Genomic DNA, 15,179 nt, shown 5'->3' on the forward strand with positions numbered 1-15,179 from the left:
TCCAGCCACCAGGAGCTGAGAAGAGAGGCCTGGACTGGAGGTGGGGCCTTGGGACGCATCATCTTACAGATAGTAAAGGCCATGAGATCTGAGCAAATCGCCTAGGGTGAGGAGGTAGATACAGAAGAGGAGAGGGCTCAAGAGGGACCCAGAAGAGGCGGGCAGGAGCCAGAGCAGGAAAGAAGACTGAGAAAGAGAGGCTGGGGAGGAAAGGGGAGAGCGCTGTATCCTGAACACTGGGGAAGGAACGTGCTTCCAGAAAGGAGTGGTCCGCTGTGTCATGTGCTACTTAGAGGTCAAGTAGAACAAGGAGGGAAGGACCCACTGACTCTGGCAACATGGAAGTCATCAGCTGACATGGTACGGACAGTGTCGCTGGAGTAGTGGCATGGCAGCCAGGCCATGGCAGAGCTCTTGTGTGTGGACAGTGTGTCTGACAGGGACCGGAGAACTGGGAGGGGTCTAGAAAGAATCACAGGAAGCTTGGCAGAGATGGCTAGGTGACCCTAACAGGCATTCTTCCCCTTTTCTTTCATCATCAAATTCCAATTCTAGCTGGCCCCGCGGCTTTCCCGAACGAAAGCAAGTTTCTCAGACGCCCTCGCAGCTAGGCACAGAAATACGCCTCGTTCCAGCCAACAGGAGGTAAGTGGAGGTGCCCACGTGCAGCTTCTGAGAAGCAGCTTCAAAGGGAAACGGTGTGCTCCCCTCGGCTGTCGCTCTTTCCCGCCCACTGTTACGTGTAAATAGGCAGCTGACGCTCCAGCAGCCATATTAGAGTTGGAAGTGGAGGCCACATGTTGAGGATGTTAGCGGAACGAGTTAGAATAAATCTGGGCTCCTAAAATTTGAGGAGCCACCATTCCTGCCCCCAGCTGCCCACCTCTTGACTTTCTATATGAGAGAAGGAAAGAAATTTCTTTCTTGTTTAATGCTCTGTTTCTCGCATGTCTGATTTTAACTTTTTTTAGAACACAGAGGGTTTTGTGAAAATATGCAAGTTCCTAGAGCAGATTTGCAGTGACAGGAGTGACCCAAGAGAGAAGGCAGGGGCGATGATTCTGAAGAAAAGGGGACAGGAGGTGAGATATGGGCACTCATGGAGAGGATGCCTCTGATAGAAGGATAGGTCCGCCATTATAAGGAGGGGGGTGGGGAGGCAGAGAAGATGTTTCCAAGGAAGGTTGGGATTGGAAAAATGATCATTCACACTTGATGATTTCTGCTTAATCCTGCCTGTGAAGGAGGTCGTGAGCTTGGAGCAAGGAGGAGGAGAGGGTGAAGCCAAGCTAGTGAACTGTGGACTGGGTGATGCCTCTGGGACACAGCTCCTTTCTGGACCAGTTGGCCACACTGCTGCAGGGCGTGAAGAGGGGGAGGGAAATGCCCACAGAGCCAGCGTGGCCTCCACTCCGCCCCCAACCAGGCCTCTCTTGCCAGTTACTGATCACACTCACCTGCCATTCGCAGCTGCCACGCGAGACCCGCTGAGCTCTACCTGACCCATTTTGACAGTAATATGGGGCGGCCTCAGAGAGCATCAGGGATACTCAAAGCAGAGCAGGCCCACTTTATTTTCCTTTATTAAAAAATAAAAAGATTCGAGACACGCACAGTCCCAACTCATAAAGGGGCTGTACTGTAACCAGTGACTTAGTTTCGGGGTGAAGCCCAAACGGTCATTGCCAAGAGTATAGCTGAATTGTGGCGCAGACTGCAAGCCTGAGGACTGGGATTATGGGAACAAGAAGCAGTCAGGAAGGAGGAAAAGAAAGAAGCTGAGAGTTTCTTCTCCTTTCCCTGGCCCCGAAGTCGGCTGTAAATAAAGTTTTAAATAGAAAAGCTTGGCCTCTATCTTCCTCTGACTTCCCCCTTACCGCTCTGTCCTGATGTGGTCTGGTCCCAGGGCCGCTCGTGCTCTTCTGGCCTCTGCTCTGCAGCCCCGCCTGTGTGTGGCCAGGCCAGGGGTGGGCACGGGGAAGAAGCTTGAACGGAAGGGGGCCTTTGGAATTCAAGCTCTCCTAATCCGCAGCCTCTTGATCCTGAGCAGAAAGTTTGCATCCCTGAGCCCAAGTTTTCTCATCTGTAAAGTCAAGATAATAGTACAACCCCCCTCCCCCAAGCTTATAGTAAGAATCAAGTGAAATAACGTTTGTAAAACATCCTGTAAGGTGTAAGGAGCTCTGTATTTGTTATCCGGGAATACTGCCTTATTGGGGCCAGACTACCAAGGATCTTAGCGTTAGTCGGGACTTTTCGGTTGGAAGTGAGAAAACCCCACTCAAACTAGCTTAGGTTACTGGAACGATAGCAGGTTGTTGACAGAATAAAAAGAAGAACTTGAAACCAGGTCGACTCGGGACACTGAGGGCTGTGAACGGCCTGATACACGTGGCCCATCGTTGACTGAAGTGTTCTGCAGCACCTGACTATGTTAGAAAGCAAAACTTCCCCAGGGCTCCCCACAGACTGCTGCTTATGCCTCATTATCCAAGTCTGGTCACACGGCAAGCCGTGGGTCCAAGGGAGGCTGGAAAATCTAATTAAAAAAAATTAGGTCTCCAAGCCTGTTTGAAAGAAGAAGAGAACGGATATTGAGAAAGCAGCACAGGGATGATAATTAAAACCACGGGAGTAGAGGAAATGATCCTGGGACTGGGAGATGAGAAGCAAAGAGGACCAAGGACAGAATCCTGAAGAAGACAAAATTGGAGGAGATCAGGAAGAGAAAGAGGAGCAGGACCAAGGAAAGGAGAAAGAGCAGTCAGTGAGGGACCTGCAAAGCCAGAAGGGTGGCGTGTGTGGAAGTCAAGGGAAACGAACGTTTCAAAAAGGAAGGAGTGATCCCTGGTCTCCAGCGCTCAGAGAGGGCCGGCAAGACCAGGCTGAGGAGTGACCACTGGGGTTGGCAGCCTCAGAGAGCTGCTCCAGTGGGATAGTGGAGTCAAAGCCAGCCACTAGTAAACTGAAGAGTAAATGAAGATGAGAGAGAGGTCGTTAGCTGGAAGACGATGATGGTGAGGGGTTAAGGGAGAGATTTTTTTTTTTTTTAAGAAAGCAGAGACTTGAATATGTTTAAATGATGAAGGGAGGAGGCCCTAGAAGAGGAGAGATTGAAGAGTCTGGAGGAAGAGAGATAATGCTTGCTGAAGAAGATGGGAAGGATCGGGGTTCAGAAGAGGGCAGTCAAAGACGAGGGCAGAGGGGCCTCCATGGCGACAGGAGGAAGGAGGAAAAGCTGAGTGAGGATGCGGATGTTTGTGCATTTTGTGGGGGGCCTCTGAGTGAAGGCTTCCATTTTTACTGCAAATGGGAGGAATTGTCACCTGCTGAAGGTAAGTGGGAGTGGGTGGGACCCAAGGATTTCAGAGAAACTTGGGAGAGAATGAAAGAAGCTTCTGAGGAGGACCAAGCGGGAGGGCCTGGGGAAGGATTGAGAGCTTAGCTGAGAATGGAGACTCAAAGTCAGAGTGACATCTCAGAATACACAGCCTTCATCAGTACTCGGCCGCTGGGGTTCCTACAGGCACAGAGAACAGAGAGTAGAATTGATCAAAGTTTAGGGTTTTCCAGGAAGGCATGATAGAAAAACAATGGTGCAGAGGCATCAAGAATATTGGAAAGAAAGCTCTTGAGGTGTCTCGTGAGTCTTGGCTGGTAGGGGGAGAAGTGACAGCTGGAGGGGCTGGTAGATGGGAGAAAGGAGAAGATGGGGCTGGGGGCTGGAGGGTCCTCAGTGACTGCAGAACACAGGTATGGTTGCACAAGGCTGTGGACAGACAGAGGCATGTATCCGTGGGAGTGGGTGTTCAAGATGGAAGGAAGGATCAGCGGCCCTCAAGGTGAGGAAGTCAGGCCAAGAGGCCAGTGTGAGGATGGGTCACCCCATGAAGGTATGAAGGACTCGGGGTGCAGGCACTGGCAGTGAGCCAGGCACCAACACCTCGGGAAGACCTTTCCCTCCAGGGCCAGTTTTGAATTAATGCCGCCTTTCTTGAAAAAGAAGTCAGGGAGCCCTGGGGACACGTGAACAGCAAAGAAATTGATTCCTGGGCCTGTCACCCAATGCCTGCCTTATTTGTTCCAGAACAATCTCTCTTAAAGAATCTGCAAACTTCCCAGGGCCTCTTGCTCCTGTTTGCGTCTGCAGCCTCAGCCATGAGCCCCCTGCCCTCCGACGGTGTCCTCTACAAGACCCTAAAGCATTGTGATGGGGCCTGTGTGTGAACATGAGACGCAGTGGAGCACATTTTCATGATGGGGGCTAAGGCTGTGTTCACAGGCAGTGGTGGCAAAGGGTCCCATCGTCCCTCAGCTCAGTTGTCCCATCCATGAACGGAAGGTGGGAGAGAGGAAGTTTCAGTCAGTGGCCGCCCAGGGCCCTCTCTGCTCTGACTGTCTGTGAGTCAACCACACTGCAATTTCTGCAAATGGGGGAAGATGATTTTGCCAAAAAAGGAGCCCCAGATGAGGCCAGACCAGGCATCAGGGAGAGGGAGCAGATCAGAGAGGTCAAGAGCAAGGCCCGATGAGTCAGACTGCCTGGCTAACCCCTAGCTCTGCCCCCTAGAAGCCGTGTCCCCTCAGGGAGCTATGGGATACACACAGTGCGAAAGTCGCTTGGCAGCCTAGAGTGTTTCTTCTGGAATAATCTCATGTGAGCTGATCTTCACAAAGCCCCGACGGGTAACACAGACTTGGAAATGAGGCTCAGAGGGAGCTGCTCAGCCCACAAGTGACTAGAAGAACCAGAACTGTCGGCTCTGTGCCCAGACCTGAGTGCCCCGTTTGTCACCATCTCCCACCCAAGACTGTGCCCTGGACAGTCATGAACACAGAGATTTGTGGGTCTGCGCAGTCCCTGGGACCTCTGTGCTCAGGCCCTGCAGGAGGGGCCAAGAAGACCCCGGGAAGGGAGGAGAGGGCGTGCCCCCCGAAGCAGCATGGAGCTGAGGCGGGTCGCAGGCGTCACAGTGCCCCCGCTGTCCCCACAGCTCTGGGCTTCCGCGGTCCACTGCGAGAGCCTGCATCCCGGGAACTCTCCGGGCAGCTGCCGCGCGTGCACACTGCCACCTCGGGGCGGGCGGCGGAGCATGGAGCCGGTCCAGCCTTGCTGTGTGCGCCAGGGAGGGAGGAGGGCTAGCAGCCCGTGTCTCCCGCCGGGCTCTCCTCCTCCTGGCCACCTTTCTGTTGTCTCTCCTCTTTGCACGCTCGGGAGGGACCGCATATGGCGCCCAGCCTCTCTGCCAGTGTCCTGATCTCCCCTCCTGTGAGTGCCGCTGCTCTTTCCAGACTGCGCCAAGCCCCCTTCGCCCTCGCTCACCCCCGCCGGCTGTCCCGCCCCGGCGCACCTGAGTCTTCAGACACCGTCTGTGCCCTGGCCACAGCTCGTGTTCATCTCCAGAACGGATGACTCTCCAAGCGCCAGCCCCGGTCTGGGCTGAAAATCGGACCTCATCATCCCCTCCCAAAACCCTCGGACGTGCCTTTTCTACGGAGGCTGACCAGGCCTGGTCGCGGTGCCCGCATCTCTGACCACAGCCGCCCGCACGCCCGGGACCAGCCTGTCACCTCTCAGGGGCGGCCAGGCTGCCCCTCGGCACCAGGTGCTGGAATTTGATAGCTCAGCAGGGAAGTGCCCAAGGGCCTGAAGCCCCCTTTCATGGGTTCTGGACAACGGATGAGTGATCCGGGCTCCGGGCTCCCCGTGGGGTCAGGCAAGGCCTGGCTCGGACCAGCCTCACGGTTCAGTTTCTCCCCCACCCCTGCTCCCCTCACTTCTCGTACACAGAGCTCCAGATCCAGAGCCACTGCTGTGTCCTGTGCACGTGCGTCGCCTCGGCCTAGAACATCATTTGCCTGTCCCCTTTGTCTGTGAGGATACGCAGGGAAGGAAGAAGCCCCTCAGCCCAGCTCCCCAGAGAACAGGCTGCACGTGCCCCCACGTTGCTGGCTCCCGGATCATCATTCACACCCCGACACTGGGGTCTCACTTTGCTTCTCCTCCGCCAGCAGCTTCTGCCCTCTGCCCTCTCTGAGAGGCACATTCGGGTACCCCAGGAGCGAGCTGCTGATGGCTCTGCTCAGCTGTCACCACCCCTTCTCAGGCAGAACCTTCCGGCAGGCCTTGCAGGTGCCTCTCCAGCCCACGGGTCGCTGACTTAGAGTCCAGGACCCACCGCCGGTCCAGCAGCTGTGCCCGGAATGGAGAGTTTGTGGCACGGAGCCCTGGTGAGGGGCCTCCGATGGGAGGTGTAGCATGACGTGCTCTCCGAGGCCCCCAGGACAGGGCAGTGACGCATGGGATGTGGTCACAGAACCTCTATTCCGTCTGCTGACTACAGGCAATAAGGAAACCAATTTAGATCCCCACATTAGCATTTGCAACAGGTTTGGGTATGAATAGGCAGATCCGGTTTCGGGATGATTGTGTTCTTATCTGTCGATTTTTAAAGGCGTTTGAAACATTTATGAGACTGAATCATCAGAATTGGGAAGAGTGTAATTGGTTACATTTAATGTTTAAATGTTCAGAGACATCGACTTGGTTAGAATGATAAAAATTCAATTTATTAATTGTAGAAATAGTATGTGAGTATTGAGAGAGATGCTGTTTCCGTTTTCCTACCTTGGACGTTGAACGAGCTGTGGAACTGGCAACGTTTCTCTATGCACACACAGCCCCTCAGCCCCGCAGGATGCTGGGAGCCAGTGGAGGGAGCAGGACCTTGCTGTCTGTGCACCAGGGGTGGGAGGCCGTCTGTTCCGTGCTGTGCCCACCACCCATCTGGGGCCCATGGGAGGGGCTGCCCAGTACTCTAGGGTGAGGGTTTCGGTGCTGGAGGCCCCCTGCCCGCACCCACGCAGGCCTGCAGTTTGTCCCAGGCCCTCCTGAGTCACAAAGGCTGGGGAAGAGATGCGAGCCAGATATGGGCAGTGGCCTCTGCCTGGCACAACTTCAAAGGGTTCCTGCTTCAAAGGGGAGTAGCACCGCCCACTCCAGGAGCTGCCTGTGTCTCCAGCCCAGCTCCCCCGCCCCCTGCATCCCGGCCCCATCCAGATGGTGCAGGCCGCCTCCGCCTGCTCTGCAGTCCTGGGCACAGGCCTGGCAGCAAGGTGGGCCTTTCTCTACCCTGAGCAAGCCTGGCACAGTCACGAAGGCCACAAGGCGGCCGGGGCGCCCATGGGGTTCACAGGCTCAGGAGGCCTGGCTCCCTCAGGTGCTTGTCTGAACCTGTGTTCCTGTCCAGGCCTCTGCCCACGCAGGCCAGCGGGGCCTCCCCTGCTCCTCAGAGGATGTGAATTTCCCACTGTTTGAGTCTCACACATCTGCAACCTCTCCGAGGGCGGGAGAGGGCGGGCACACAGCCTTCTGGCTGGTGACCCGGCTGTGGAGGTTTACCAGGCACAAAGGGCAGTGCTATTCTTATTACTGTGTTAAAAATGTGTAATTAGTTACTACATTCACATGGAACAAATTATGCAGTTTGAAAGGGCAGTAAAAGGGACATTTTCCTCCCACTGTGTCCACAGACACACCAGTCTCCTGCTCCTGGAAGACAGTACTGTTACCAGTTTTTCATGTATTTTCCCATCAATATGTCATGGCAGCCCCTGCTGGTTGAACCCTCAAGTCCATTCTGTTTTCTCTTTTCAGGGACAGAAGCACCGGAGGTGATCAGGGTCTGAGCCGCCCATGAGAAGGACTGCATTTCCCAGCCCCCCTTGTGGCCATGCAGCCCTGAGCCCTGGCCAATGAGAGGTGAGCAAAAGCGAGGGGCGCTTCTTCCAGCTTGTGCCCTAAGGGAAAGAAGGACGTTCAGCATTTGACGAAATTCAACATCCTTTCTTGATAAAAACTCTCAACAAGTTAGGTGAAATGATGCTGGCTCGGCGAGCCTAGGAGTCGAAAGAAGGATTTCTTTGCCTCTCATGGTCTGGCAGTGGTGCTCTTTTATTCAGAGACTAGCATGGAGTAGCATGGGGACGGGACCCGTGGGCAGTAAGAGCTGCAGGCATGGGGACGGGACCCGTGGGCAGTAAGAGCTGCAGGCGTGGAGACGGGACCCGTGGGCAGTAAGAGCTGCAGGCATGGGGACGGGACCCGTGGGCAGTGAAGAGCTGCAGCCTTGGGGACGCGACCCGTGGGCAGTAAGAGCTGCAGCCTTGGGGACGGGACCCGTGGGCAGTAAGAGCTGCAGGCATGGGGACGGGACCCGTGGGCAGTAAGAGCTGCAGGCATGGGGACGGGACCCGTGGGCAGTAAGAGCTGCAGGCATGGGGACGGGACCCGTGGGCAGTAAGAGCTGCAGCCTTGGGGACGCGACCCGTGGGCAGTAAGAGCTGCAGGCATGGGGACGGGACCCGTGGGCATTCAAGAGCTGCAGGCATGGGGACGGGACCCGTGGGCAGTGAAGAGCGGCAATGTGTTGAGGGTTAGACCTAAATTTATACGGCATGGGTGTGTGAGTTATTTCTTTACAAGACAAAGGAAAGATGATGTAAGAGGTAATTAAATGGTATCAGTGCAGGTGGGGTCTGGTTATTGTGTGGTCATATAACTTTAGATATGAGTCAGGTCATATAGATCGGCATGTAGGCCAGGACACCTTGGGCTTCTCCCCCTGGCGCAGCCTTGATCCACATCAATAGGACCGTTCTCAGCATAATAAACGCCATATAGGACAAGCCCACAGCTAACATCATATTCAATGGTGAAAAGGTGAAAGCTTTTCTTCTAAGATCAGGAACAAGACAAGGATGCCCACTCTCGCCATTTCTATTCAACACGGTGCTAGAAGTCCTAGCCAGAGCATTAGGCAAGAAAAAGAAGGAAAAGGCATCCAAATCAGAAAAGAAGAAGTAAAATTTTCTCTATTTGCAGAGGACATGATATAGAAAACCCTAAAGACTCTGCCGAAAAAACTGCTGGGACTAATAAATGAATTCAGTAAAGTGGCAGGACACAAAATCAACACACAGCAATCAGGTGCATTTCTACACACTAACAATGAACTGTCTGCAAGAGCGATCCAGTGGGCGCCCCATCCAACAACAGCAGGACACACATCCTTCTCAAGTGCCTAAAAACATTCTCCAGGATAGATCATAGTTAGGCAATCAAGTAAGTCTTAAGAAGTTTAAAAGAACTGAAATCATACAAAGTATGTTCTCTGACCACAATGGAATGAAATTAGAAATCATTAACAGAAGGAAATCTGAGGAATTCACAACTATGTGGACATTAAGTAGCATACTCCTAAATAACCAAGACGTCAAAGAAGAAATCACAGGGGAAATCAGAAAATATTTTGAGATGAATGAAAACAAAAACACGGCATACCAAAACTTATGCAACCAACACAGTGCTTAGATAGAAATGTGAATGTGTAAACAGCTACATTGGGAAAGAAAGATCTCAACTCAATAACCTAACCTTACATCTTAAGCTACCAGAAGACGAAGAGCAAACTAAACCAAACACAATCAAAAGGAAGGAAATAGTAAAGATTAATGCCAAAATAAATGAAATATAGAGAGGAAATTTTTAAAAAGTCAATTCTGTGAAACAATCAACAAAATTGACAAATCTTTAGATAGACCAGCCCCCCCCCAAAAGACTCAAATTATTAAAATCATGAATAAAAGAAGGGCCACTATTATGAACTTTTCAGAAATAAAAATGATTATAACACGAAAAAAAGAAGGCAATCTCATGTACAGTAGCATCAAAAAACAATAAAATATTTAGGAGTAAATTTAACCAAGGAGGTGAAAGACCTGTACACTGAAAACTATAAGTCATTGATGAAAGAGAGTGAAGAAGACACAAATAAATGGAATGATATCCGATCTTCTCAGGTGGTAAGAATTAATATAGTGAGAATGTCCACACTACTCAAAGAAACCTACAGATTCAATGCAATCGCTATCAAAATTCCAATGGGATTTTTCACAGACAAAGAAAAAACTATCCTAAAATTTGCATGGAACCACAAAAGACCCTGAATAGCCAAAGCAATTCTACGACAGAAGAATAAAGCTGGGGGCATCACACTTCCTGATTTCAAGCTATGTTGCAAAGCTGTAGTAATCAAAATTGTATGTTATTGGCATAAAAATAGGCACATAGGTCAGTGGAAGAGAATAGAGAGCAAATGATATGATTGTCTATGTGGGTTTTTTAAAATAGATATTCTTTATCAAGTTGAGGAGGTTCTCCTCCATTCCTGTTTACTGAGAGACTTTATCATGAATGGATTTTGGATTCTCTCAAATGCTATTTCTGCATCTGTTGACATTGTTGACCTTAAACAAATGGCCAGTTATCTCTCCAGCAAAAATGGGCTTATTTAGGATCAACAAAGAATTGCAATTTGAGATCTGCAACCATGGTGAGCTGCATGCAAAGTCCGAGGGACAAGGGGAGGAGAAACTCTTTTACAGAGTGGGAGAGGAAATTGGGAGGGCCATTGTAAAGAAAGAGTCCATTGGAGGAATTGAGAGTTCGAAGGACTGTGGCTTGTCATGGGCTGAGTTCTGACAGTCTCTCATTGGCTGAGCTCTTGCCTGGCAAGAGGGGAGTCTTTCTTCGTCCTGTTTGGCTCTGCCATCATCATAGGCCATGACAGCTCCCCTTCTGGCCTCCCAACTCCATTTTAAATGAGGTGTCTGATGATTAATTTTCACAATATGATCATGTGATTTTTTCTCTTTACCCTGTTGATGTGATGGATTACATCAATTGATTTTTGAATGTTCCACCAGCCTTACATACCTGGGGTAAACCCCAGGCTGTGATGTGTAATTATTTTTATACATTGTTGGATTTGATTTGCTAATATTTTGTAGAGGATTTTTGCATTTTTGCACCTATGTTCACAAGAGATATTGGTCTGTAGTTTTCTTTTCTTGTAAGGTCTTTGGTTTTGGTGTTAGGATAACGCTGGCCTTGTAGAATGAGCTAGGAAGTGTTAACTTTGCTTCTCTCTTCTGAAAGAGATTGTGGAGAACAGGTATAATTTCTCCCTTAAATGTTGGGTAGAATTCACCAGTGCACCCAGCTGGGCTTTGTGCTTTCCGTTCTAGAAGGTTATTAATTATTGATTGAGTTTCTCTAGTAGATATAGGCCTGTCCAAATTGTCTCTTTCCTCTTGTGTGAGTTTTGGCAGATTAGGTCTTTCATGGAAATGGCCGGTTTCATCTAGGTTATCAAATTTGTAGGTCTAGGGTTGTTCATAGTAGTCCCTTATTATCCTTTTAGTGTCCACGGGATCTGCAGTGGCGTCCCCTCTTTCATTCCTAAAGTTAGTAATCTGTGTCCTCTCTCTTTTTTTCTTAGTTAATCTGGCTAGAGGCTTATCAGTTTTATCTTTTCAAAGAATCAACTTTTGGTTTAGTTGATTTTCCCTATTCATTTATCATTTTCAATTTCCTTGAGGTCTGGTCTAATTTTTAATTATTATTATTATTTTTTGTTTACTTTGGATTTAATTTGCTCTTCTTCTAGTTTCCTAAGGTAGAAGCTTAGATTATTGACTTTAGATCTTTCTTCTTTTCTAATATAATAGAATTCAATGCTGTAAATTTCCCTGTAATCATGGCTTTCATTGTATCCCACAAATTTTGATAAGTTCTATTTTCATTTTCATTCACTTAAAAATATTTTTAAATTTTTTCCTGAGATTTCTTCTTCGATGCATATGTTATTTAGAAGTGTGTTGCTTAATCTCCAAGTATTTTGGGATTTCCAGCTATCTTTGTGTTACTCATTTCCTGTTTAATTCCATTGTGGTCTGAGAGCAGACATTGTAGGATTTCTATGTTTTAAATTTGTGAAGTTGTGTTGTATGGCCCCAGACTCTGCTGTGTCTTGGTGAATGTTGCATGTGAGCTTGAGAAGAATGTGTATTCTCCTGTTGTTGGATGAAGCAGTCTGTAGATATCTGTTATATCCAGTTGACTGTTGACTTCAACTGTGTCCTTACTGGTTTTCTGCCTGCTGGGTCTGTCCATTTCTGATAGACGTGTGTTGACGTCTCCAGATATAATGGTGGACTCATCTATTTCTCCTTGCAGGTCTATCAGTTTTGCCTCATGTATTTTGACTCTCAGCTATTAGCTGCATACACATTAGGATTGTTTTGTCTTCTTGGAGAATCAACCCCTTTATCATTATGTGAAGCCCGTCTTGATCCCTGACAACTTTCCTTGCTCTGAAGTCTGCCCTAGAGAAATCATAGCTATTTCTGTTTTCTTTGGATTAGTGTTAGCATTGTATATCTTTCTCCATCCATTTATTTTTAATGTATATGTGTCTTTATATTCAAAGTGGGTTTCTTCTAGATAACATTCAGCTGGGTGTTGTTTTTTGATCCACTGTGACAATCTCTCTCTTTCATCAGTGTATTTTGAACATTGACATTTGAAGTGATTATTGATATAGATGGATTAATATCTACTATGTTTGTTACTGTTTTCTATTTGTTGTCCCTTTTGGGTTCCTATTTGTGTCATCTACTTTTTTTCTGTCTTTGTGGCTTTAATTGAGCATTTTATATAATTCCGTTTTCTCTCTTTTCTTAGTATATCAGTTACCCTTCTTTTTAGTGGTTGCCCTAGAGTTTACAGCATGGTCATCACTTAACTACGGGAATACCTTCTGAGAAATGCATTGTTAGGCAATTTCATTATTGTGCGAACATCATAGACTGTGCTTACACAAACCTAGACGGTATAGCCTACTACACGGCTAGGCTGTATGGTACTAATCTCATGGGACCTCTGCCATATATGTGGTCTGTTGTTGACAGAAATGTCGTTATGCAATGCACGACTGTAAACATTTGCAACTAATCCAAGTCCACTTGCAAATAACACTATACACTTCATGTGCAGTGTGAGTACCTTACAGTAACAAAATAATCCTAATTCCTCCCTCCCATTCATTGCTGTCATTCATTTCACTTATAATAAGCATACACAAGCATATATATAAGCATATGTAACTGAATACAGATAGTTCTTGACCTACAATGGTTCAACTTTAAATTTTTTGACTATACGATGGTACAAACGTGATACACACTCAGGAGAAACTGTACTTTGAATTTTGAATTTTGATCTTTTCCCAGGCTAGTGATGTGTGGTGTGTTATTCTCCTGTGATGCTGGGCAGTGGCAAGCCGCAGCCACGTGATCACAACAGTAAACAAGTGATACACCTATGACCATTCTGTACCCATCCAACCATGGTTTTTCACTTTCAGTACAGTATTCAATAAATCACATGAGATATTCAAAGTTTTGTATAAAATAGGCTTCACGGTAGATGATTTTGCCCAACTGTAGGCTAATGTAAGTGTTCTGAGCACATTTAAGGTGGACAGGGCAAGCTATGATGTTCCATAGGTTAGGTGTATTAAATGAATTTTCAACTTACGATATTTTCAACTTACAATGGGTTTATTGGGAAGTAACCCCATCATAAGTTGAGGAATATCTGTATATTGTCACTATTATTATTTTGAGCAAACTTATCTGTTAGATCAATTAAGAAAAAGAAAAATGAAAGTTTTTATTTTACCTTCTCTGATGCTGTTCCTTCGTTTATGTAGGTCTGGGTTTCTGACCTATGTGATTTTCTTTCCCTCTAAAGAACTTCCTTTAACATTTCTTGCCCAGTAGAGACACTGGCAACAAAGTCCCTCAATTTGTGTTTGTCTAAGAAAGTCTTTATTTCTCCTTCATTTTTGAAGGATAATCTCACAGGATACAGAATTCTAGGTTGGTATTTTCTTTTTTGTCCCCGACACTTTAGAAATTACACTCTGCTCTCTTCTTGCTTGCATGGTTTCTCAGGAGGAGTCAGATCTAATTATTATCTTTGTTCCTCTACAGGTAAGGTGTTTTTCCTCTAATTGCTCAAGATTTTTATTTATTTTTTATTTTCTGCAATTTTAATATGATATATCTAAGTGTAGGGGGTTTCTTCGTTTTTATCCTGCTTGGTCTTCTCTGAGTTTCACGGTTCTGTGATTTGGTGTCTGACATTAATTTGAGGGAAATTCTTAGTCATTGTAGCTTCAAATATTTATTTTGTTTCTCTCTTCTCCTTCTGTGGTATTCCCATTATGCGTATATTACACCTAATTTTCAGTTGTTCCACTGTTCTTGGATATTCTGTTCCATTATTTTCAGTCTTTTTTCTTGGCTTTTCAGTTTTGGAAGTTTCTCTTGAGATACCCTCAAGCTCAGAGATTCTTCCCTCAGCCATGGCCAGTCTACTAGTAAGTTCATCAAAGGCATTCTTCATTTCTGTCAGGGTTTCTTCATCTCTACCATTTCTTTTCTATTCTTTCTCAGAACTTCCATTTCTCTGCTCACAGCATCCATCCGTTCTTGCATGCTGTCTACGTTATCTGTTAGAGCCGTTAGCATATTAATCATAGTTGTTTTAAATTCCTGATCTGATAATTCCAACATCCCTGCCGTCCCTGAGTCTGGTTCTGATGCTTGCTCTGTCTCTCCAAACTATAATTTTTGCCTTTTGGTATGCCTTGTAATTCTTTCTTGATCGCTAGACGTGATGTGCTAGGTAAAATAAGTTGCTGTTAGTAGTCCTTTAGAAATGCGGGGGTAAAATTTAGGAATGTGTGTGGGGGAGAAGTGATCTACGTTCCTATGATTAAGTCTCAGTTTCTTAGTGCGCCTGTGCCTCTGGGCTGTGAACGTCACAAGCGTTTCTTAATAAACCCCAACCCACCCCTTCAGCTGGAACAGGAAGGCTAGAACCTGCTGGAGTTGCAGGTTCTCGGGTCAGTTAGGCTCTGATAAAACCCCATCAGGCTAGGCTCTGGTTAAGTGGTTTCTCCTGAGAGCAGCCCTTGTTAGGAACAAAATGCTCTGGTGTATTTCAAAATGGTTGCTTTTACCTCCCCCTACGAGAAGCAGGAGGGATTTTTCTCCAATATTTACTGTGAGAATCTCACAAAAGTGTGGGGACCCCTCCCTCCAACCCATGACATTGTCCCCTGGAGTTTTTTGACTCTCAGACTTGTCCACACTGAGCCTCCAGCAATTCATCAGTTATAGTTTAGGTGTTCCTATCCCAGCTCCGGTCCCCACAGAGCTTTCTGCACGTGGACCTCTGCTCCGGTACGTTGTGATTCTCTGTATTC

The 15,179-nt window shown here is 47.6% G+C and overlaps 1 long non-coding RNA gene across 1 annotated transcript; it reads left to right on the forward strand.

Moving 5' to 3' along the window:
* The first annotated feature begins 530 nt into the window (after positions 1-530).
* On the forward strand, positions 531-1,609 carry LOC139082946 (uncharacterized). Its single transcript, XR_011539324.1, has 2 exons — positions 531-645; positions 1,245-1,609. It is a non-coding gene; the product is annotated as an uncharacterized lncRNA (long non-coding RNA).
* The last annotated feature ends 13,570 nt before the right edge of the window (positions 1,610-15,179 follow it).

This window comes from Equus przewalskii, chromosome 1 (genome assembly GCF_037783145.1).
Source record: "Equus przewalskii isolate Varuska chromosome 1, EquPr2, whole genome shotgun sequence".
In the NCBI taxonomy this organism is placed as follows: domain Eukaryota; kingdom Metazoa; phylum Chordata; class Mammalia; order Perissodactyla; family Equidae; genus Equus; species Equus przewalskii.